Genomic DNA, 25,795 nt, shown 5'->3' with positions numbered 1-25,795 from the left:
CACAAGATAGTACTATCATACTTCCTATTTGGAAGACATGGAGGTGGTTTTGTTCTAAATTTTGCCTCAGCTGCATTGGCTCCCCATTCCTTCCCATATCCTCTATAAATCCCTGACCATTATCCATAAAGCCATATATTCACATAATTCCAATTGGCTCGTCGACCCCCTCCGCCTCACATGCCCGAATCGACCCACGAGGATCACAAACAAAGGGTTCCTCCATGTGCCCTCCCTAAAGAAAGCACACCTCACATCTACGAGGGATCGGGTGCTCTCCATTGCTGGACCCATGGACTGGAACTCACTCCCGACCCACCTCAGACTAGAACCATGCATTATAAAATTCAGAGCCCAACTTAAGACTTGGCTTTTCAAACAAGCCTTTCCCCAAAATCCTTGACAACTCTTGAATTGTGATGTTATATTGTTCTGAATTTGACTTTGATTTTGTCTTTAAGGCTCGCTAGTTCACTTGTTGATTTGTTCCTATGCCTCTCTTGCTTTCCTATTAGTTCATTGTACCCCTACCCTCTCCCCTGTGTTTTGTAATTTCCTTCCTATAGTTCGATGTAAACCGATGTGATGTTTCGACTAATGTTGGTATAGAAGACTCTTTAAATAATAATAATAATAATTTCTCATTATTTATCCATACAGGGAAATAGGAATTTTGCCCCGGGGTTCCAGAGTACTGTATTTCAGGACTGGAAAAGGCATTCAGATTTTATCACATTTATTGAATGATGTTGAAATTCTTTCCTTTCAGCAACTTCAACGTATTTGAGTTAGATTAGCGGTTCTCAACTGGTGTGTCTCCAAGCACATGCAGGAGTGTCGCCACACTTTCCGGTCCCCTGCTGGCCCAGCTGCTCCCCCTGCCCCAGCGAAATAGAAACTCATTCTCTGCCTGGGCTTAAAATGCTGATAGCCTGGGCAGAACGCAGCAGGGGGAGCTGGAGTTAGCGGCACCAGCATGGTCTCTTCTTCCCACCCCCTGCGGCCTGGAAGAGGAAGTGGTATCGAGCGGCCGCGCGCGCGGGAAGAAGAGACTATGCTAGTGCTCGCAGTGTGGCCTGAAGAAGAGCAGCGCGGAGCAAGAGAGGAGAAATGTCAGCTCCCGCGGCCGATGGGACTCCTTTTAAATATATCCGAAGCAGAAATCCTGTGAGGGAGTCAGTTGGACCGTTAGATGATCGAGGGGTTAAAGGGGCACTTAGAGAAGATAAGGCCATCGCGGAAAGATTAAATGATTTCTTTGCTTGGGTGTTTACTGAAGAGGATGTTGGGGAGGTACCCGTAATGGAGAAGGTTTTCATGGGCAATGATTCAGATGGACTGAATCAAATCACGGTGACCCTAGAAGATGTGGTAGGCCTGATTGACAAACTGAAGAGTAGTAAATCACCTGGACCGGATGGTATACACCCCAGAGTTCTGAAGGAACTAATAAATGAAATTTCAGACCTATTAGTAAAAATTTGTAACTTATCATTAAAATCATCCGTTGTACCTGAAGACTGGAGGATAGCAAATGTAACCCCAATATTTAAAATGGGCTCCAGGGGCGATCCAGGAAACTACAGACCGGTTAGCCTGACTTCAGTGCCAGGAAAAATAGTGGAAAGTGTTCTAAACATCAAAATCACAGAACATATAGAAAGACATGGTTTAATGGAACAAAGTCAGCATGGCTTTACCCAGAGCAAGTCTTGCCTCACAAATCTGCTTCACTTTTTTGAAGGCGTTAATAAACATGTGGATAAAGGTGAACCAGTAGATATAGTATACTTGGATTTTCAGAAGTCGTTTGACAAAGTTCCTCATGAGAGGCTTCTAGGAAAAGTAAAAAGTCATGGGATAGGTGGCGATGTCCTTTCGTGGATTGCAAACTGGCTAAAAGACAGGAAACAGAGAGTAGGATTAAATGGGCAATTTTCTCAGTGGAAGGGAGTGGACAGTGGAGTGCCTCAGGGATCTGTATTGGGACCCTTACTGTTCAATATATTTATAAATGATCTGGAAAGAAATAAGACGAGTGAGATAATCAAATTTGCAGATGACACAAAATTGTTCAGAGTAGTTAAATCACAAGCAGATTGTGATAAATTGCAGGAAGACCTTGTGAGACTGGAAAATTGGGCATCCAAATGGCAGATGAAATTTAATGTGGATAAGTGCAAGGTGATGCATATAGGGAAAAATAACCCATGCTATAATTACACAATGTTGGGTTCCATTTTAGGTGCTACAACCCAAGAAAGAGATCTAGGTGTCATAGTGGATAACACATTGAAGTCGTCGGTACAGTGTGCTGCGGCAGTCAAAAAAGCAAACAGAATGTTGGGAATTATTAGAAAGGGAATGGTGAATAAAACGGAAAATGTCATAATGCCTCTGTATCGCTCCATGGTGAGACCGCACCTTGAATACTGTGTACAATTTTGGTCGCCGCATCTCAAAAAAGATATAATTGCGATGGAGAAGGTACAGAGAAGGGCTACCAGAATGATAAGGGGAATGGAACAGCACCCATATGAGGAAAGACTAAAGAGGTTAGGACTTTTCAGCTTGGAGAAGAGACGGCTGAGGGGGGATATGATAGGGGTGTTTAAAATCATGAGAGGTCTAGAACGGGTAGATGTGAATCGGTTATTTACTCTTTCGGATAGTAGAAAGACTAGAGGGTACTCCATGAAGTTAGCATGGGGCACATTTAAAACTAATCGGAGAAAGTTCTTTTTTACTCAACGCACAATTAAACTCTGGAATTTGTTGCCAGAGGATGTGGTTAGTGCAGTTAGTATAGCTGTGTTTAAAAAAGGATTGGATAAGTTCTTGGAGGAGAAGTCCATTACCTGCTATTAAGTTCACTTAGAGAATAGCCACTGCCATTAGCAATGGTAACATGGAATAGACTTAGTTTTTGGGTAATTGCCAGGTTCTTATGGCCTGGATTGGCCACTGTTGGAAACAGGATGCTGGGCTTGATGGACCCTTGGTCTGACCCAGTATGGCATTTTCTTATGTTTTTCTTATGTTCTTAAGTGAGAGAAAGAGAGAGAGCATGTGTGAATGAGAATCTCTGTGTGTGTAAGTGTGAAAAGACAGAATGTCTGTAAATGTGTAATTAAGACCCTATATAAGTGACAGAGAAAAAGCATGTGCATATGTGCGTGATTGAGAGCCTTTGTAAGTGCGAGAGAGAGCCATGTGTATATGTGTGATTGAGAGCCAGTGTGGAAGAGAGAACTTGCGTGTGACAGAGAGAAAGTTGCAAGCAAGCCATCCCTCCTCCTGCTAATTCACCTGGATATCAAACGTTCCCAGGTATGCAGAGCAAAGCTTTTTTTTTATCATTATTTTTCATTATTGGGTCTTTGTGTCTGCTATTTTGAAATATTTTATTGGTATCTAGAAATTTTTTCTGAGTTTTTAATTATTGGATATTCCTTTCATCAGCTGTTTTGAAAAATCTGTTCTTTTTGTTAGTATGGTTTTACTGCTATTAATTTTATATTTCTTGATTTATTTTGAGGACTGGTAAAGTTTCTGTTTTTCCTTTGTTACACTGCATACAGTCTCTGGCTTTTTGCGGTTTCCAGTTCAGTTTTTGTCTGCATGCTTCTAGTTATGCGTTTAGGTCTCTTTATTCTTTGTTAGGTGAGGGTCAGCACATCTGATTCAGGTGAGGTTTTCTGCTGGCATGTAGTTTCTGTGTAGGGCTCTATAGCAGCCTGGCTTGGTCTGTTTTCCTAGTAAGAGTATTGTAGTTTTAGGGCCTGGTGTAATAATTTCAGTGTTGTCTTTTCTTAGGTAAGGTGGTTACTGTTTGAATGCTGGAAATTGGTGCTGTTTTGGTATGGGATGATTACTATTTATGCAATTTCTGTTCAGACAGAGTACTTATCTTTCCCTTATGTCATTCTTAACAATAAAAATAATACTGGGTCTTTATTTTTTATTTCTGCCGTGAATTGTAATAAGCAGCGTGACGCACACGAGAGCGTGGTTTGTCAGGTGTGTCACGATGGGAAAAAGGTTGAGAACCACTGAGTTAGATAATAAGCATTTTTTTTGCCTATTTCAAATAATTCATTAAAGGATGACATTAGATCTACAGGATCTTGTGGGTAAGAATCATGAGGAGTTATCTGAGGTTTTTGATTGGGAAGAACCCTTTGGACATACGAATTCTTATTTTTATAAGGCCTTATTGAAAAAGGAGGCCTCAGTAGAGTAACATGATATTGTGCATGGGTGGAGCCAGGAATTGATAACTTTTTCTTGTGGTGGTTATGCAAAATGTTTTCCTATAGTTAACATGCTTACCACTAATGTGGGGCTTCGTGAAGTTCAATGTAAGTTTTTGATGCGAGCGCATTTATCGGCCAGCCGTGCATATGCAGGGAAAATTTTTCAATCTGACATGTGCCTTAAGTGCCATGCTACTGGAGGTACTTTGGGGCATTTGTTTTGGTTACACCCTCACATACAGCTCAGAGATTTGTTAAGGAGGTGACAGGCACTGCAGTCCCATTAGAAGCGAAAGTCTTTGATGAAATGCAAAATCTCACTTTTGTAAACGCATATATTAAAATATGGGTGCGGAAGACATTATTCATAGCAAAGAAAGCTATTTTACAATAATGGTTAATGACAGAATCTCCTATACTTACTCAGCTGAGAACAGCTTTGCACCCTCTACGTGCTATGGAATATCACGTTGAAAGAATTGAGATGACTATGAAGTCTTTTCTGCAAATATGGGAACGGTTATTTACAGAAATTGACTCATAAAGCCCGCAGTCTCTTTGAATGTTCTTCCATGAAAACCTTTGACTCCCCTGGATTATTTGGATTCAGGGCATGTGTCATTTTTTTTTTCTGATCGCCTATGTTTTGATGAGTGGGGGGAGGGTGGGGCTGGGGTGGGTTTTTTTTTTTTATGGTTTTTTGTAAATGTGGCTGAAAGTTGTTTCTAACCATGGAGCGTACTGTTAATGCTTGGAGGTGAGCAGATGCACCACTTTCGACCACGTCCTTTGTAATTGTACGCTATGTTTAAATTTGGAGAGTGACTCATAAAGTGTCGTTTTGTTCTAAGTGTGTAGGTCCAGCTTCTACACCAAACCTAAAGGTATCTGTGTTTCTTTAGCAGAATCGATTCGTTTGCCTCCTCCTCCTGGTGCTGGACTGGCATTCACATGCATATGTGCTCTGCTACCACGGTCCTGGCTCCTGCTCCAAGCCGAGCGTTTGACTACGGTTGGTTCACCTGGACTGTTCTCACCTGTGCTTTGCTTGCTTGGTTATTGCTCAGATATAGCGTAAAAAAGCTTCTTATGCGTAGCCCATTCTTATAGTTGCCACTTTTTGGAACTTGATCTTGAGGGCGGAAAAATGGTGCAGGCACGTGCTTGAGTTTTCACCTTAGAGGGAGAGCTTGGGCAATCGCGCGCGATCTGGGGATGCTGCTTGTCTCTCTATGATCTGTCCTAGACTGATTCCTACTGTATAATTTTCCCTTATATTTTTTTACTTTCTCTGTTCCAGCTCTTCGACTTGCTTTCTGTTACGTAGTTAATATTTGATGTAAACCCCACAAGTGTGAGTGTTTATCTTCAGTGTACTGTGTTCGTACTTTTCTGTTTGCTTTGATAAAAAGGTGAGGGAAATACCAAAAGTTAGTTTGCCAGCTCTGCTGTGAGGAACTCTTTTTGTGTATGGGGAGGCGTAGCCCTTTCAGTGTGTGCCGCCCAACTGATGCGGTACTGGGAAGCTCTGAGAAATTCAGAATAGCTGGCTAAACGTTAGACATTAGGAAAATGAAGTTGTGGCCCAGAGCAAAGCCACAAAGAGACATTTGCGTTTAATCAGCTGTGTACGTCCCAGAAGTTCACCAAGGTCATACAGAAGAGACAGACGTTCCCAGGCCTGCTCACACACTACAGCATGATCACTGTTTATGAATTCTCCTCAACCCAAAATTTACCAGCGTTTTGGTTCCAGTAATAATAGGTCCTGTTCCCAGAAATGAAACGCTGGTTATAGAAGGGTAGGAGTATTTGTAAATAGTGATCTTATTTGATTAAGGTGTGCCGTCAGCTTTTCTTTCATGTATTTGCCTTGCTTTAGAAAATTAAAAAAAAAAAAAATCCTCCCAAGTTCAGAGTACTATATAATAGTTTTATTATATTTGATTGTTATCTTATGTTTTCAGACTTCAAGAAAGTCTCTTATGTGATATTACTTTTAACGTGGAAGAACCATCAGGCAACATAATTAGCCCGAGAGAGTTGGAAATTACATGGCAAAGTGTTATCAGTGGTTGTGGTTCCGTATTTCTTCTAATATCCTGCAGCAATATGAAGAAATTATATTTGGCCCATTTTTGAGTAATGTGTGTACGGATCTTAAGTTTGAGTGCTGTGCATGCTCACATTCTCTCTGTCAGGTCGATACAGTAACGTTCAGTTAAAGATTCCCCGTCTGTAACGTGCTGGGAGCGCACAATACAGACGAGTAAGGCCATCCAGCGATACAGTCTCCAGTTTCACGCGTCCTTAGCGCTTCCTAAAATAAACACATAACCCTTTCCGCACCCAGCATGTAAATGAACGAAAAAGCTGTATAATGAAGGAATTAGCTATTCCCCTCCGATACTGTAACGGGCGCTGATATTATCTCCTCAGTAACCCGCTGTTCTGCCGCGGCCTTAACGTGTTAGTTTACCGCCTCCCCCTAGTAGGTGTTAGTGTAGTGTAGTGTAAAAAATTGCTTACCTGCCCTGGTCCCCGGTCCAGCCATCCGGTGTAGCCCCAGTCCGGTCTCCTGCAGCCCCGTCCGGTCCCCTCCTCCCGAAGCAAAAAACAAAAAAAACCCGAAAAAGTAGCAAGGCTCGGGCCTGCTACGGTAGTCCCTTCTCCCTTCCTCCCGATTTCGCGGGTAAGCGGCAGCGGCAGCGGAATCCGGGGGCAGCAGCGGCAGCGGGGGGGCAGCGGGATCCGGGGGCAGCAGCGGTAGCGGGGGGGGGGCAGCAAAGAAGCAAAAAAAGCGGGATCCGGGGGCAGCAGCGGAATTGATGCCCGTGCGATTTTGGCGCTCATGCCATGAGCGCCAAAATCGCACGGGCATTCATCCAGGCAGAGGGAACCGGTGGCGAAAACGGCCCACGGTTCCCTCTGCCTGGATGAATGCACGGCCCCCGCCGGAATGGATGCCCGTGCGATTTTGGCGCTCATGCCATGAGCGCCAAAATCGCACGGACATTCATCCAGGCAGAGGGAGCCGACGGCGAACGACCTCCGGCTCCCTCTGCCTGGATGAACGCACGGCCCCCGCTGGAATGAATGCCCGTGCGATTTTGGCGCTCATGCCATGAGCGCCAAAATCGCACGGGCATTCATCCAGCCGGACACGCGCCCATCCATCCAGGCAGCGGCGGGAGCCGGACACGCGCCCACCCGCCCCCCGGGATCTGAAGCCATCAGCAGGATCGTAGCTCCCCCCGACGAAGACGAAGATGGCCGCCTGCACGGGGGAAAGCGTGCAATTGGCCGCTGAAGACGTGACGTCACATCCCGTGACGCCAAACGTCGTGACGTCACGTCTTCAGCGGCCAATTGCACGCTTTCCCGTGCAGGCGGCCATCTTCGTCTTCATCGGGAGGAGCTACGATCTTGTTCCTGATGGCTTCAGAAAAGTAAGTTACTTTTGCGACTTAGTTTTGGGATCTTGACAGATCCCAAAAGTAAGTCGCTTTTGGAAAAAACCAAAATTGTCGCTTTTTGGAAAAAAAAAAAATTGCTTTTGGTTTTTTTTTTCTTCTCTGCTGCCGCTGCTGCCGCCTACCCGCCCGATCGAACACGCACCCACCCGCCCGATCGAACACGCGCCTTTGGTTTTTTTTTTGCTTCGCCGCTGTGTCCCACCTCCTCCCGGAGCAAGGCTGCTTTCGCGCCCTGCTCCGGGAGGAGGAGAGACACAGCAAGAAGTAAGTCGCTTCGCCGCTTCCCTCCTCCCGGTGCCTGTCATTCCAAATGTCATTTGAAATGACATTTGAAATGGCAGGTACCATCGCACCCAGGTTTCTGTATAGGTGCTGTATTAAGCGCCTATACAGTAAAATGGGTTGCGCGGGCATAACCCTTCCCTATCGCTTCACAGCCGCGGCATGCATTTGCATGCAATTAGAGTATCGGGGACTTAGTGAAGAGAACTGTGCGTGCGGGGAGGAAGGGTGCGCCTGACACTGCCGCACTGTTTCTACCGCGGCCTTACTGTATCGACCTGTGTGATAGGCTTGAGGGTGTGTGAAACCTTTGGATTCATATATTTATGCTGCATTGTCTATATCGGCTCCCTAATGCAGAGCTAAGAGGGACCCTGGGTTACCAGTCTCGTTCTGTGCAAGCGTGTAAACGCGTGCCCTGCAAACGGTGAGGACAGACTTCAGGAAAAGAGCCTGCATTGGTATATATGTGGCGCTTGGTTTCCTGCAGCAGCTTAGGGACAGATTCTGTGGTGCAGGTTTCGAAATTTTGCAATTAAATTTTGTGTAAGATTTGCGTACAGTTGTACATTAGGGTGCACGCCATGAAAATCCTAGTTTTGTGGTGGAGGATTGTCTTGGCAATTTCCTTTTCTCCTTGTTCCTTCATATTTCCAGCTCAGTCAGAGCCAGGACTAGACAAATGTAAAAAAAAATAAATTATGAAATAAAAAAAACAATATTCAAATATTGTTTAAGGATCAGGGCTGGGATCTGGTGCCATGAGCCGCTTTTTGCAACTACACAAATTTTTCTCCGCTTTTTAATATTTTCTCCCTTCTCCCTACTCCAAACTCTGGCCATTCCAGCTTCACTCTTGGGGCAGGAGCCGAGCATCAGGCTCATTTCAGAATCCTGCAGTCACGGGCCCTGAATCTGACTCCTCCTCCTCCCCCCCCCCCCCCCGCCCCCTGCCTCTAGGGACTGTAAATGCTACCTCTGCAGCATCCCCAGCCCCAAGGGACCTGGGCAGTGGAAGACCTGACTTGGGAATTGCATGGCAGTGCACAGCACTTACTAACGGTGCCACCAGGCCAGCCCGGAAATCCTCGTTTTAAATGTTTACGTAAAAATACGTTTTTGAGTATGAATAATTTTTTCATGATTTATTTTATTCTCCATTTCTGTTTTCTGCCTCCTTAAGAACATGCCATACTGGGTCAGACCAAGGGTCCATCAAGTCCTCATCCTGTTTCCAACAGTGGCCAATCCAGGTTTAAAAGTACCTGGGAAGTAACCAAAAACTAAGTCTATTCCATGCTACTGTTGCTAGTAATAGCAGTGGCTATTTTCTAAGTCAACTTAATGAATAGCAGGTAATGGACTTCTCCTCCAAGAACTTATCCAATCCTTTTTTAAACCCAGCTACACTAACTGCACTAACCACATCCTCTGGCAACAAATTCCAGAGTTTAATTGTGCGTTGAGTGAAAAAGAACTTTCTCTGATTAGTTTTAAATGTGCCCCATGCTAACTTCATGGAGTGCCCCCTAGTCTTTCTATTACTTGAAAGAGTAAATAACTGATTCACATCTACCCATTCTAGACCTCTCATGATTTTAAACACCTCTATCATATCCCCCTCTCAGCCGTCTCTTCTCCAAGCTGAAAAGTCCTAACCTCTTTAGTCTTTCCTCATAGGGGAGCTGTTCCATCCCCTTTATCATTTTGGTTGCCCTTCTCTGTACCTTCTCCATCGCAATTATATCCTTTTTGAGATGCGGCGACCAGAATTGTACACAGTATTCAAGGTGCGGTCTCACCATGGAGCGATACAGAGACATCATGGCATTTTCCGTTTTATTCACCATTCCCTTCCTAATAATTCCTTTATTGTACTTTTCAATCCCTTTTTTCTTTCACTTCCTTTATTCTCTTTCTCTGTCCCTGCCTTATCCCACCTTCACTGCAGCTTGTTTCTCCTTGCTTTAATTTTTTTTTACTTGCCTCCACTCCCTCAGTCTGTCCTTGGCCTCAGTCTCCTCTTCTCCTTCTTTCCTTTGACTTCCCATTTTTCATCTCTTTCTTCTCCAGGGTATCACTTCCCTCTCCCTCTCCCTCTCTTTTTTGTTTTTTAAATCTGGCCACCATTCTCACAATGCATTGCTGATTCTCTTCCACCCTGGACTGGATTGCAGGAAATTATCAACCTGGGGGATTTTTTTCAAAACCAGCCCACGGGGTATCTGACTCACTCATGTGCTTTCTGTGCAGCATGAGCTTCAATAGCTCCCAAAAGCACACCTAGCCAATCATTGAGGGGTGCCATCACATGACCTGGAGCCTGGCGGCAGAATTGAGACAAAACAGTCGTGAACATAAATTTCACGTTTTTCCTAAACAATTAAACGGAGCACTGAGCTGCAGTCCCACTGCCATCTGTGCAATTGGTCAGGCCCTCCACCACAAGTTTAGGATTAGATGCCTAATCTAGTGTTCGTCTCCTCCACCCTTTTTAACATTAACTCTTTACCCCTCTGCCAGCTACTGTCCAACCTCTGCCTCAAATTCTCCATCTACGCTGATGATGTACAAATCATCATACCGATACAAGACTCTATCTCCGAAACACTAAAATTCTGGGAGAAATGTCTCGCTTCCATTAACTCCCTATTCACAAACCTCCACCTCCACCTCGCCCTCAGTTCCACTAAGACTGAACTGCTCTTCATATCCAACCACCAAAGTCCTAAGCCCTCACTTGCAAATGACCCAGCATTCAGCACTATTTCTTCCCAGCCCTTTGTACGCGACCTTGAAGTCCTGATTGACCAGCAATTAAACCTAAAAAAAACACATCAATAATCTCCTTAAGGAAGGCTTTTATAAGCTCAGCGTTATAAAAAAAAACTCAAACCCTTACTCCATACCCATGATCTCCGCACTGTCATACAAGCGACCCTCTCATCCAAGTTGAACTACTCCAACTCCCTCTTTCTAGGCCTTCCCTACTCCACTATAAAACCACTCCAAATGCTGCAGAATGCTGTTGCAAGAGCCATCACAAATGCCCGTAATTTGATCACATAACCCCCATCCTTAAAGATCTCCATTGGTTCCCGATCCAATCACGCATCCTCTACAAAACCCTCAACATTATACACAAATCCATCTACAAACACAACTCTAGCTGGCTTGATGAACCCTTCCACTTCACTCCCTCCATCCGCCCCACCAGAGCAACCAGTAAAGGCACCCTCTACCTCCCATCCCTTAAGAATGCCCACTTCTCCTCCACAAGGGATCGAGCCCTATCCATTGCAGGCCCCACCCACTGGAACTCACTACCCATGAATCTCCGCCTCGAACCTTGCACTATCAACTTCAAGAAAAAGTTAAAGACCTGGCTCTTCAAGCAGGCTTACCCAGTATAGGACCCTTACGCTATGATCCCATCATCACAGAATTTCCCCTTCTAAATCATTAATTTATATGTTATCTGTTATGTTAATTCCTCTTAAGTTATACTTATTTATATAGTTCTCCTTTTGTTTCCTCTTCGTCTACTTTACTTCTAGTTTTGTTTACTGTAGTCCCCCACCTGTTCCATGTATTTTCTACCTTCAGTTTCCTGTAAACCGACATGATGTACCCACTAATGTCGGTATAAAAAAGTTTATAAATAAATAAATAGTCTTTTGCCAACCAGTTCTTGAACATGTTGCCAAACCTACTGCCAGCCAGTGGCTCAGACACACATAATCAGACAAAGATAAACACACAAACAAAGATATTTACTGTTGTGCTGCTGCTCGTGTGCTCATTCAGTGAGTACCCACTACCCCAACACTGCCATGTCATTATGTAAAAGCTGATGCTTATTGCCAACCCTTCCTCAGCCTGCAGTAGCCCCCTCCCCCTCCCCCTCCCTTTCCCATTCTCATGCCTTCATGGTTCCCTCACATTCCAGGAGACTGACTGGTTCCACAGCCAGCTGGCCCCTCAGAGCTCAGCCCAGCTATCTCAGACAGCACTTTTGGCCCCGGTTTGGCTGCGCGTTTTCGACGTGCTATAACCCCTTACTGTATAAGGGGTAAAAATAGCGTGTCAAAAACACGCGACCAACCCTCCCCCCCCCCCCCCCCCAAAGCTAATAGCGCCCGCAACACGCACATGCATGTTGATGGGCCTATTAGTTATTCCCGCGCGATACAGGAAGTAAAATGTGCATCGAAGCCGCACATTTTACTTTCAGAAATTACATCCAGTACTCCATGCACACTCTCCTATTTTACTCGGCCTGGGGATAAGACAGAAACTTCAAGGGCTCAACATCGGGGGAAGATGAGGAGGGGGCTGTGTGCACTGCACAAAGTGGGTCCCACCTATCTCTGCTCTGCATGCTGCCCATTAATTGCCATGCTCCAGGGCTCATGCTGCTGCTAGAATGAGGCATGCATGATTACACATGTTCTTAGAAAGGAGTTCCTATCAGTTTTGAGTCACTGCTGGTGGTGGCCTGGATGAGATCATCAGGTAGTGGTGACTTTTCTGTGGCACACCTGATCCAGGTCCGAAGGCACACTAGTTGGGAAACATTGCCCTAAGCTCTGCTCTGCCTACCTACTCCTGGGGAGGGAGGGGGTACCAGAAGTGATCCATACGTCCAGCTTCTTCAAGGGCTTAAGAAAAAGCCCTGGCCAAGACTATAATATGCATCTCTGCTGCAGCCTAGACCAGGGAGAGCCTGGCTTATGACAACCCAGCTCCAGATGGAATTCTGCTTTCTCACGTGGAACCAATGCATCAAGCATCCTAGCAAAGCATTACGGCCTTGCACCCTGCCCCAGCTCCAGTCCCAGTCCCACCCTTCACACACCCAATTACAAATTATGCATTTTTAATAAGCTTTCACATGAAAAATGTACATTCATAGTACAGTCTTCTGAAGTAGAAATATTACAACATGTTTTACTGTATAGAGAATCTGATGCAACCAAATCCACTTCTACGGGAGCGGAAGAGAAATATGGATGAAATATTCTCAGGGGGAGGATCTGAATTCAGGTCCCAAGCGTTCTGAATCAGAACCAGTTCTGAGACCTGAAGCCACAGCTCCAAAGAGAATGAAATCAGATGCACCAAATCCTATTGCCAGGTGCGGGGGACAACCCTTCCGTGGTGGCTCCAGCTGGTGCTGAGATGGGGGCTGTCTGTGTGATACTGTGAGATTGACGTGATCCTTGCCCATTGCGGAGAGTCTACAAGCCTGCATCCTTGCAGAGCAGTGGAGAGAGGACAACCTGGATGGATTTGCAGCCTCATGCTCCGATATAATCTTGTCTTCATGCTGCTGTTGCTGCAAACCTTTTTTATTTTCTCATTTGCATACTGTGAGAAGATTGCTGAGATGAGCGATGCCCCTCTTTCGCTCTTCTCCATTCCTCCAACTATCTTTACTTCCCCTTTCCTCCTCTCTATTCTCTTTGGACCCATTGCCTCCCTCCCTCCCTCCTACTGAATCATCTGTGGTAGCAGCTGCTTTACAGGTTTATCTTGTAAAGCTCAGCCCCTGGTTCTTCCAGCCATACAGGATAAACCCTTAACCCTCCAGGGTGTTGAAAAAAAATCAGAGAAGGGTGGCAGCACCTTCAGGATCAGTCAGAAAGTAAAAGTTTTAACACACAGGTAAGACAAAGTAAAGTTCACACAAGAAAGCTACAGACAGTGGCAGAAAGTCCCCCCTTCTGGTGGCTTCTACATCTTGCAAGCTGTTACTGGCTGCAGAGAGAGAAGGAGGGTGAAAAAAAAAATAAAGCACTCGGTGTCTTAAGAGCTTAAGCAACAATTCACGATTTATATATTAGATTAATGAACCAAAGTTGTTACAGGTTCAAGAACTGAAGCGTCCTTGAACATTTTACAACCAACACGAGCCATGACTTTTTTAGTCTGGGGTACTGATGCTCAGACATTAAGAAAAAAAAAAAACAGGACCGCTTCTACGGCCAAGTCCATAAGCAAAGCACGTCCAGCAGCACTGACTGATACATGGGGGTGACCTGCACGGCGCGGCAGATACTACCATGGGAAGCTTGCTGGGCAGACTGGATGGACCATTGCTCCTTTTCTGCCGTCATTTTTATGTTTCTGTATTTACATACACTGATGTTATACCAACCAGAAAACCCTGCAATAAAATAAAAAGATGTTTGGAAATCATATGGTATTAGGCTGCTTGTAACATACGTTGAGTGGGGGCTTGGCACTCAGAAAGCCATGAGTAGACCAAATTACAATTACAAAATAATAAACCTCCCATACCAGAAGGCACTAACTGCCAACATTCAAATAGTAACAATCCTACCTATGAAAAAGCAGCTATTACACCAGATCCTAAAGCAGTGGTTCTCAACCTTTTTTTGGCCGGGACACACCTGACAGATGGTTCTCACATGTGTGACACACTGAACATGTCACTGTTATGCGGCAAAATGTAAATATACCCCCTCGACCCCCAAAAATGGGTGCAGAGCAAAACTAGGGCATTACCTGTAGAACTCACCATACAAAAAAGATATTCTGGTTCTAATGACATCTCAGTAAAAGCAAAACAAACTCTCTTTACTGGCAGGCACAATACCCCTCCTTATGAAAATACAGTAATTTACCACTACAAATATTTAACCAGGCCCTAAACACTAAACACCTCCTATTAGGAAAACAGAACATAAGATATGCCATACTGGGTCAGACCAAGAGTCCATCAAACCCAATATCCTGTTTCCAACAGTGGCCACAAGTCACAAGTCTGGCAAGTACCCAAACATTAGATAAATCACAAGTTACTGTTGCTCATTAATTATCGTAATAGCAATTTATGGATTTTTCCTCTAGCCAAGCTGCAATAGATAGATCCCCACTCAGAATTAATTGTAAAACTATACTAATAAATGTTACAAAACAGCTGATGAACAGAATAATATCCAATAAGTATTAAAAATTGTCCAAATAGAAATAAAATATTTCAAAACAGCAGACTCATCACATAATACCCAATAATTAAAATGGCAGTCAATCAAGAAAAATAAACTTAAAAAGCCGCCTTTACTTACCTTTTCCAGCAATTCTCCTACTCCTTTCCCTTGCAGACCAATAGCACTCACCAGAAGCAGCAGTGCTTATTGAAGCTCTGTCCTCACAGTCCTCTTCCTTAGGGCCCATGACCAGTCACAACCAGTCTCTGTCTCACACAGACCAATAACCTCCCTAACTAGTATCTCTTCCTCATACACACACACCAGTCAGCTCCCTGACCAGTCTCTATCTCACCCACACACTCACCAGTCGCCTCCCTGACCAGTCTCTATCTCTCCCACACACACTCACACACACACACCAGTCGCCTCCCTGACCAGTCTCTATCTCTCCCACACACACACACACCAGCCATCTTCCTGACCAGTCTGTCTCTCTCACAGAAACACATCACCTCTGACCAGTCTCTCTCTCTCAATCACACAATGCTCTGTCATTTACATACAAGCTCACACATACTTTGTCACAACTACACACACACACTGCCACTCATGCACCCATTGTACCACACACACACACACAGCTGCCACTCACGCACCCAGGCACCCATTCTACCACACACACGCACACAAAGCTGCCACTCATGCACCCATTCTACCATACACGCACACACACACACAAGCTCACATGGAGCCTCTTCTCATTGTTTGGCCCAATAAGCCTGGCCTTCGCTTATCAGCCGCCGCTAGCCTGACCTCTGGTGGTGTGCAATGTCTCTCCAGCCGCCGCTGGCCTGGCCTCCAGCAGTGCACAGGGTCTCTCCGCTCTTCGGCCCCGCCGGCCTGGCCTCCGGCGGAGCGCGCAGCGTCTCTCCATTCTTCAGCCCTGCCCCTGGGGAGAAGGGAAGCACCAGCGGGGCAGTGGGACACCGGGAGCTGCAACACACCTGCCGGTGCTTGGCGACACACCAGTTGAGAGCCGCTGCCCTAAAGTATCAATATATAGGAAAAACAGAACAAGCCAAGCTGCTATAGATCCCAACACAGAAGCTACACTCTAACAGAATACCTCCCCTTGGTCTGATACAGGCCGAACACAGACGGACTCTCATCAAATATAGTATAAAGACACCATAAAGTATAAATAGAATTATGCAAACAAAAACTGAACTGGAAACTGCAACAAGCCAGACTCTGTATGCAGTGCAGCAATGGATAAACAGTAACCATTCCGCATAAAACGTCAAACATAATCAAGAAACATAAAATATAATAGTAAAAATGAACAAATCTTTCAAAACTGATGAATAGAACATCCAATAAATAAAAACTCATTGGGAAATGTATAAAATATTTCCCAAACACCAATGAAGTATTTCAGAACAGCAGACACATGAAATAACTAATAAAAATGTTAAAAAATTCATCACTCTCCATACCTGAGAACTTTTTATTCTAGTCACCATAAAATATAAATAAATATGCTGACAAAAACTGAGCTGAAAACCGCAGTAAGCCAGCTGTATATACTACTACTTAACATTTCTATAGCGCTACACGACATATACAGCGCTGTACAAACATACAAAAAGACAGTCCCTGTTAAATAGAGCTAATAATCTAATTAGACAAACATACAGGATAAGAGACTTGGGGTGTTTCATAAAACAAAAACATTATCATTCCTAATAAAACATCATACAATAAAACTAAGAAATATAAATTATAAGAGTAAAACCATACTAAGAAATGAACAAATATTTCAAAATGGCTAACTAATAGAAGGTCCAATAATTAAAAACTCTATTTTTTTTAAATTTGAAATATGTTTTTGCTGTTTGGAAGGCACATCAAATAACATCCAATAATTAAAAATAAGGATAAAAAAATCTTGTGCTTTCCATACCTGGGAACGTTTGATTTCAAGTCATCCTAAGATTGTCATAAATTAGCAGAAAAGAGTTGATGCACAAACGTTTTCCTCCCTCCCACATATACACGGACAGAAGTAAGCTCCTTTTCTCTCACACATACAAAGATTGAGAGCGAGAAGTAGCCTGCTTCTAAGTCAGCCAGAAGCATGCTTCATCTCTTTCACTCACACACCCAGAAGCACTCTCGCTCTCTCACACACACAGACGCCCTCCCTTTCTTACATACATACACGTACAGACAGAAGCACTCTCCTCACATACACACACACAGAAGTGCCCTCCTTTCTCACATACATACACACACAGACTGAAGCTCTGTCTCTCTCTCACACACACACCCCTCCCTCTCTCACAATTGTGCCTCTGCGTTTTCTTCCCCCCACGGCCTGTCTGTCGATCTAGCACCAGCCCTCAGCTGAGCAGCTCCTGTCTTCGGCCCCACTGGCCTGGGTTTTAGCAGTAGCTGTCGACTTCGGCCCCGCCAACAGCCCCCATCTGAGCAGGTCTTTTCTTCAGCCGCGGCAGCCCCTTAATTCCTTCCTTTGGCCCTGTTGGCAAGGAAGATGCAGAATGCAAGAGGAAGTGGCCAGTGTTTCCCGCCGCTGCGGTCTGCATGGGGGAAGGACTTGTGAGGAGCGCTGGGAGGTCCCAGGCCCACGTTGCTGCTGCTGTGCTAGTTAAGGAGAAGGGGAGAGCTGGCCCCACGCAGCCACTAAACTGAAAATTAAAAAGCAGGCTTGAGCTCTGCATTGGCTTCCTTATACAGTCAAGAGTATATTATAAAGTTCTAACAACAATATTCAATAACATTAACCTGAACGACGACGATCTGCTAGGAGTAACTTTTAAACCTCACAACCCCCCCCCCCGTGAACAAAGGCCTTCTAGAGATCCCGAACTTAAGAGGTTCTCATCTAACGCTAACTAGAGACAGAGTAATTTCAATCTCAATTGCTGGTCCAAAACTATAGAATTCCACGCCAGAAGAACGTTGAACATTAACGGATAAAAAGAAATTCAAAACCCACCTAAAAACTTGACTATTCAAAAATGCCTTCTACTTGACAGAAACCCCCAGTTCCCCATGACTCAGTAACCTAAATAAATCTTAAACAATGACCCTCCTCCTCGCAAGCCTCTATAATCTAGCTTTGTTTTCTGTTATGTCTACCGTAGTACTCCTTCCGTTTATTATGAATTTTTACCCACCTTGCAACACTCATTATAATTATGAATGTTTTACCTGTAAACCGTTATGAACTAGTGATTCTTACATGGAATGACGGTATATAAAGCGTTTAAAGAAAGAAAGAAATGATACGGGCTGGTGTTGGATACAGTGGCTACATAAGTATGGGGCCACTGCGACCAACATCAACCATGTGATTGGGCCAACCAGCCCACTGTGGCATAGCTGAAGCTCCGATAAGCCAATCTGCCCCTACTTCCACCTGTTCTTTTTATCTCTCCCCATTTGCTACTGCTGCTTCCTCCTCTGCTTCCTTTCTATCCTCTCCCTCTCCCTGTACATACCCAGATCAGTCAAGATTCCTGGGTTTTGCTTCCCTGCCAGCAGATGGAGACAGAGAAAGTTTCACTGACAGTGTCACATACCCTCTACCATCTGCTGTCTCCAGCAGATGGTAGAGGGTATAAAACTTGCAATCTGGAAAGAGAGAAAAAAAATTAAAAGATAACATTTCTGGATTCAAAGGGTGGTGAGGTCCTTGTGGGGCCATTCCCCCTGGTTTAAGGCGGACAAGAGGGTGTTAGTGACACTTCTGAAGCTCAGTTCAGTGGTCCATGGGGTGGACATCTGGTGATCCAGATCCCTCATCCCCCACAAGACAAGTGGAATCCGCTGGCAGTTCTGCAGTGCAAGCCCAGTGGACCAGGGAAGTGTCCCTTTTTATAGGGTTTATTCTGGGCTGGGTTGCTAAAGTTTGGCAAAAGGAGACTGATGTAGGCAGTGGTCTGGCTCTTTTCTGATCTACCATGCGGCCTGCGCTCCTGGAACCGGAACCTCTGTGCCAAAGGAAAGTTTTGGTTTTTATGTATTTTTATTTGTTCTCGGAGAGTAAAAATAAGAGAACAAGGAACTAGCTAGAGGAATCTGTGCAGCAGTGGGATTCTGGGGGGAAGAGTTTCCTTACAGCTCAGGGAGCTCAACGATGGGGTTTTTCAGCAGCTTCTCTGCCTGCAGAGGAGACTGGGTATTGGCTTCATGGTGCTGAGGGACTGTTCCTCTGCTTGCCGTTGAGGTGCTGGTGTTGCTGCGGATGCAGAGAGGAACAATGTGTGTGTGTGTGCAGCAAAAGCAGCATGGCATTTGGGGGTCTGCGTTATGCATGGCTGGACTGGTAGAACAAGCCTTGTGGGCTTTCCCTGGCAGTGCGGAAATGGTGGCCATTTTCGATTCAGTAGCAGTAGAAGCAGGGGAATCCCTTCCTCATCTATCGTAGAGGTGCAGAGAGGCAATTGCACTGAGGAGAGGAGTCTCTGGTTCTGGTAGAGGTTTTCTGCCGGTTTTAATTTGCTTATATGCAAAGTTTGTTTAGCGGGATGCTGGCTCTTGGCCCCAGTCTCCATGGATTCTTGGCCAATCAAGAGGCCTGAGCTTTTGAGAAGCTCTTTAGGCCTTCAGTGATTATTGGTGCCAGATGTTGAACAGATCTGGGCCTAAATGTGCTGAAGGTGCAGGCAAGTTTTGCTTAGCTGAGTGATAGGCCGCGGCAGTCTCGCTGTGTGGCGATTGCATGTGCAGGGACTTGTATGCGTAAGCCTGTGGCTTAGATTTGAGCACATATTTGCACAGGTACTTGTGCACATAAGGCTGTGACCTATACTGGAGTGCGTATTTTTTGTGTAGGTACTTGTGCATATACTACCGCAACCTAGTCTTCAATGTGTATTTGCGCATTCTGGAGGGGTATGTGTGTGTGTACACTTGAGTGGCATTGGTGTGCAGCAGGAGGGTGCCTAGAGCCAAAGTTCAGGAGAGCTAGGCACTGGGGATGAATAGGTCCAGGCTCCTTGCTATCTGTGAGGCTTGCTGTCTGATAGCAATTCAGTCCTCACTCTCTCTAGGTCTATGTCAGCGCTGTTTAGATGCTCAAAGTGATTTGATTACTACAGAGTTTGCCCATGTTGGGACACCCCCTCGGCCTATGGTGTATCTGGAGTGGAGTGGAGTGGGAGGCGAGGTAACTGTCAATTCTCCTCCCTTGTTCCTGAGGGCTGAAGCTTCCCCGAAAGAGAGAGGTTGGAGAAAGCAAGTTTGGGCCTATGGTCTCCGGTGTAGCTCCATCCGCCGCCTCCTCCTGGATGGAATGTTTCCAGGGCCTGCAGACATTTCTGCAGGGGTGCCCAGTGAAGGCGAAGCAACCTGCTATGTAGGGATCGCGTGCTTAGGCCTCCCATTTGTCAGTCACAGCAGGCAAATGCCACAGACAGGCTGTCCCTAGTAATATTCAAGGGGAAGTAGATCATGAGACTGGAGGATTCCAATGGGGAATTGGCTTTCTCATCTCTATAAGAGGGAGAAATTGTATATGATTGAGAGCCGTTTCGGACTCTGTTCAGATTTTTTTTCTTTTTTCACAGAGACGTCTTGCTGAGTTTGTTGGCTCAGCCCCTGAACACGCTCAGCATGGCCTGAGTCTGTTAGTTCATACCCTGAACTCGCTTAGTATGACCAGAGGTCAATTTTAAGTTGTGTCCTGTTTGTTTCTCTCCCCCCCCCCACCGTATCCAATTCAAGAGATACTGGATTTAAAGAAGGTAAATGAGGCTCTCAAGGTTTCCCGTTTTCACATGGAAACTCTAAGGTTCAACTCTGAGGTCCATCATAGTGGTGGTACACAAGGGAGAGTTCTTGGCATCTCTCGCCTTGACAGAGGCATGTCTGCACATAGCCATCAGGATGGAGCACTAGAGATTCCTGAGGTTCCATGGCCTAAAGGAACATTTTCGGTTTTGACTGGCGACGGCTCCACGTACCTTTACCAAGGTGATAGTGGTGGGGGTGAACCAATAAAGAGAGATACAGTTAAAAATTGGACTCTTAAGTTTTTTCTTGGTGGCTATTTTTTGAGCCAGGAGAATTTTGGAGCTCCAGGAACTGTCATGTCGAGATCCCTTTCCACAAATGTTGGATTCGGGGGTATCTTTATGCATGGTGCCTTCTTTTCTGCCTGAGGTAATCTCAATGTTCCATCTTAGATGGATTTGGATTCCTCTATGCCACATGCAGGGGAACTTAGGCTCTTAGATGGGAGACATGCATTATAGAGATATCTAAAGGTCACTTATGATTTCCATAGATGGGATCACCTCTTTGTACTGTGGTGTGGTCCAAAGAAGGGGGAAGTAAAGCGTCTAAGGCTACAATTATGCGGTGGCTGAAGGAAGCAATCAAGTCGACTTATATTTCTAAAGGGCACCCCTCGATGCATTCTCAGGCGACTTCCCGGGCTCAATCACAACAGGTGTCTCCGCATAAAATTTTCTGGGTGGCTACTGGGAAGTCGTTGCACACTTTTTGCTAGGCATTATTGCTTAGATGTCGGGGCTCCAGCTTCCATGTGCTTTGGTGAGAGTGTTTCTACGAGCGGAACTCTCTAGGTCTCACCTGAGTTAAGGGAAGTTTAGGTACAACCCAGGAGTCTGGACTGATCTGGATGCATACAGGGAAAGGAAAATTGGTTCTTCCTGATAATTCCCTTTACTGTAGTACCACAGATCAGTCCAGAGACCTGCCCATTTATGGGGGGAGGGAAGAGTCCGCCACTCATACTGTTGCTTTGTTTATAGTGTGGAGCAGTTGGTTTTTAACGCTGATCACTTATGTTAAATTTGGGAAACGAGTTTTCCATTGTTTTTTTGGGCAACTTCATCTTCTTTTGGCTCGTTGGAGGGGAGGGAGTTTGCTTAGAAATTTATGCTTGTTGCTATCATCTTGGCTTGGGTATAGATCAATACAGAGGGACTGCAGGTGGCACACTGGGTTGCCAGTGGAACTTTCTTTGTCTCCATCTGCTGGCAGGGAGGCAAAACGCAGGAGTCTGGACTGATCTATGGTACTACAGGAACAAAAATTAGCAGGTAAGAGCCAATTTTCCTTTTCTTCCCCTCACTACCAGTTGCTGGCTGCCTCGTCTCCAACAACTTCTCTATTTAGCTGCATCCCTTCCACTTCCTTGGCTGTTGGATGGCTCCTCTCAACCAGCAGAGCAAAGTCCTGCCCCATGGATCTATGCTGCCTCTTAGCATGCTGCTCTACCAAATGACTTCATACCAGACAGTAAAAACAGTTCACCAGCAGTGAAGCATTTTGCCAGATGTGTTGAGTAGGGCCGGTTCAAGGGTCTGTAGTGCCCTAGGCATGCCAGTGTAATACTGGGCCCCCCCCCCCCCCAAACCCACCTTGAGTTTGACAGTGGTAGATATATAGAGTTATGATCACCCTCTTATAGTGCTCACTCTCTCTTTCTCACTAGCTCTGTGTCTGCTGTTGCCCCTTTCACATTTTGAAAATGGCGCCCTTGAGTACCCCGTCGGTGCCCCGCCCACTGATGCCTCCCTAGGCGACCTCCTAGTCCCGCCTAATGGTTGCACCAGCCCTGGTGTTGGGGTTTATTCCATCTGGACTGCTGGCTAAAGACGAGCCAGAATAAAGTTTTGCATCACTGTTCATGTGCTATGTCTTTCTGCCTTCCTCCATCCTTACCTGTTGTTATTGACTTCATCCCATCCTATCCTCTCCCCAGCTATTGACCATCACCTCACTGTGGTTTTATTTACTGTGATCTGCATAGCATTGGTTCTAACTCAGTTCTCATGAGACAGAGCCGGTGGCATGTAGGAGGAGGCCAACAACAGGAGAGATGGGGAAATAGTCAGTAAGGGGCATGCAGCTGTGGGAGGGGATGGGTGGGGGAAAAAAGGAGGCGGAGTGGATAGAAGCGGGTAGGGAAGGGACTGGGCAGTCAGTCTTGCATGATTCTGCTGGAAGGTGGAAATTCTGCGAACCTTGCTGCAGAATTGCAAGTAACTTGCATCTTCGCCTATAGCAACTGCTCCATGAGCAGCATTTGCAGCAGCTTGTTACCTAATTAGCTTTTAGTGAAATAGGGAGAGCGTGGAAAAACAAACTTTCAGATGAGAGAGGCTCAAATACTACTCTTTTTCGTAGTTTAAATTCGCCTGCATAAGTCCTGTGTTTTGCAGGCATCAGGTTGAGCGTGGAAGGCCCCACATTATGTCCATTTTCTAAAGAAGGAAATTTTGAAAAATCTGCTTTGGAAAAAAAAATCTGTTTAAGGCTCCCATGGGTTAGATGCAACCAATGCAAAGCGTAAATCTAAACAGCAAGCAGTCACTATAATGGAAAATACCTTGCATATTATGTTTATGATAGTTTTCCTGGAGATTTTAGGGGTTTGTTCATATGAGAATTAGTTTTTGTGTCTATTTTCCCCTAAGGACTGTGTTTTGATGCTAATCAAAGTTTCCCACCCTTGCCTCACACATTTCCATATTCTCTTTCTTTGTATAATGCTTTTGTCAGATAGTTGTTCTCAACCAGTCGTCTCAGCCCTCAGACCCCATGGAGCAGCAGGTGAGCCTGGACATGATGCCAGACAATTATCCACATCTTCCTGGCCTGACCTCCCTTTTGTCTCTTCATCACACCATACAGATCAGAAATCATAGTGGCCTCTTGTGGCTGAAGGGCAAGTAAAACTCACTGAAGAGCTCTGATTTGTGCCTCCTTGGATCTAGAGTAGGAGTCGCCATAAACCGGCCAGGTTTTCACCATGAATATGCATGTGACAGATTTGCATGCACTGCTTCCATTGTATGCAGATCTATCTTCTGCATATTCATTGTGGATATCCTGCAAACCTGGCCTGTGTGTGGCCCTTGAGGACCAGAGTTGGCCACCCTTGTCATAGAGCTATTACTAATGCTAGAGCTGCACTGCCTGTACTTCCCTTCTAGCTCTAGCTGGCCTGAAATGCAGAATCCTAATATTGGCTTAAACATGACTATGGAATGCACTTCTACATCTAGAGCTGAAATGACATAGAAAAGCTCTTGGTATACTGTATTGCTGAGGGCAGAGATAGAAGAAAGTAGAGAGGTTAAGAGCATGTAAGTTAAATAAAATGGGATTTGAACCCATCCTACAGGATTCACAGCTTGGTACTTTAACCAGGGTAATCAGAATGCCTTTTCTAACATCCTGCTTAATGAACAGCATGCTAATACCTACAGTACCTGAATGTAATCCGCCTAGAACTGTCAGGAAAGGCGGAATATAAATTAAAAAGTTATTACTTTATTATTGTTAAAAAATTGTGACTTAAATATCTCTTCTGCCTGCCAAATGCAGCGAAATGTGTTAATGATCTTGAAACCTACATCAGTATCGGACACATTTTAATACATCATGGTTTAAACTGCTTTCTGATACTTACAGGGGAGCTCCTAATGAGACACCAGGTTGATTAAATGGGCTTCATTCCACTGTGGCCATATTGGAACTTCCTTGATAACCTAGAGATTTTTTTTGAAGGTCACACACATCGCCTGGTTGTAATGAAAGTGTACCCGGTAGTGCAGAGGTCACGTTACAACCAAAGCATTTGCGATAATTTATGAAAACTTTGCGTGTTCCTCTCTGTCATTCCTGGTAGAATACGTCAAATTTGCAAACCTAGTAAACGTTTTGTTTCTAAACTATAGTTTCTCCTGATCTTTTTGCTCTTTTTTTTCCTTATTGAGGAAATCCTAGCAATCGTACTTCAAGCCATAAGCAATGGCGCGTTTGTGCCTTGTTTAAGATCCAGCTAGCGTTCTAGAGATTTAAGACCAGCAGGTCAGTGTTTGCTCGAGAAACTCAGTCATCGTTTAATCGGCCTGGAGGAACCTAGAGAAAGGCTTCTTATTGTAATGGGTCCAGCTTGGTGGCACCTGCTCCCACTGGCACTTCGTAAGGAAGTCTGTCGCAAGACTTTCAAAAAGCTTTTAGGAAAGAGAGCTTTCGATCTGCCCTCTGGGTAATGTGTGTGTTTTATTTTTTTTTAGCAGATATTATTAATTCACCATCTGTTATGTGTATTGCACCACTACGGACTCTGCTCATTATCTATTGCATCAGTTTGTCTTAAGCTTGTTTTTAAGAGTGCAAATAATATGATGAATGTCTGACTGTGAGCTGTTTAGAGCCATGGAAAATGTGGCATAGAAATATTAAAAATAAAATAAGGGTGGTTTACAACATAAATCCAAATTGTTTAATTGCTAAACTAATTGAATTGCTTGCTCATCTTGTAGTAGCAAAATTTATAGTAATAAATGGTAATTTTCTAATAGCTTCAATGTGCCAAGAAAGAAACATCTTCAGATTTTAGGTGTAGTTACCTCGGGGCATTGCTCTTGTAACGCAGGCTTTCATAATAGAAGGAAAAGTAAACTGGATGAGTGCCAGTGTATAGTTTTATGTTCAAACTGAAAATGTGCAGTGTTTGATCCAGAAAGCAACATTTAAGGATCTTGTCGTTATCCGTAGATGATTATGGCTATGCCTAGATCTACAGAAGTTAATGAAAGAGGTAGGCCCGAGACAAAACTGCAGAACAAATGAAATGCAGACCTGTGTGAGATGAATATTTTATACCAGTTGTAGTCTCTGTACATGACTGCTCCATTTATTTTAAAACAAATCAATAAATCCAACAAAATTGAGCAGATTAAAAGGATAATGTTTCAGCTGTTGATGGGAATTGTCCTGTACATCACTCTTGTTAAAACTGTGGGAGTTCAGT

At 44.7% G+C, this 25,795-nt stretch overlaps 1 protein-coding gene across 3 annotated transcripts in view; it reads left to right on the top strand.

Moving 5' to 3' along the window:
- Nucleotides 1–25,795, top strand: part of SLC9A8 (solute carrier family 9 member A8) — a 220,172-nt gene that overhangs the window by 83,601 nt on the left and 110,776 nt on the right. The gene's annotated exons all lie outside the window — the stretch shown is intronic.

Source organism: Rhinatrema bivittatum, chromosome 8 (assembly GCF_901001135.1).
Source record: "Rhinatrema bivittatum chromosome 8, aRhiBiv1.1, whole genome shotgun sequence".
Lineage (NCBI taxonomy): Eukaryota > Metazoa > Chordata > Amphibia > Gymnophiona > Rhinatrematidae > Rhinatrema > Rhinatrema bivittatum.
This window is presented reverse-complemented; position numbering and strand designations above follow the sequence as displayed.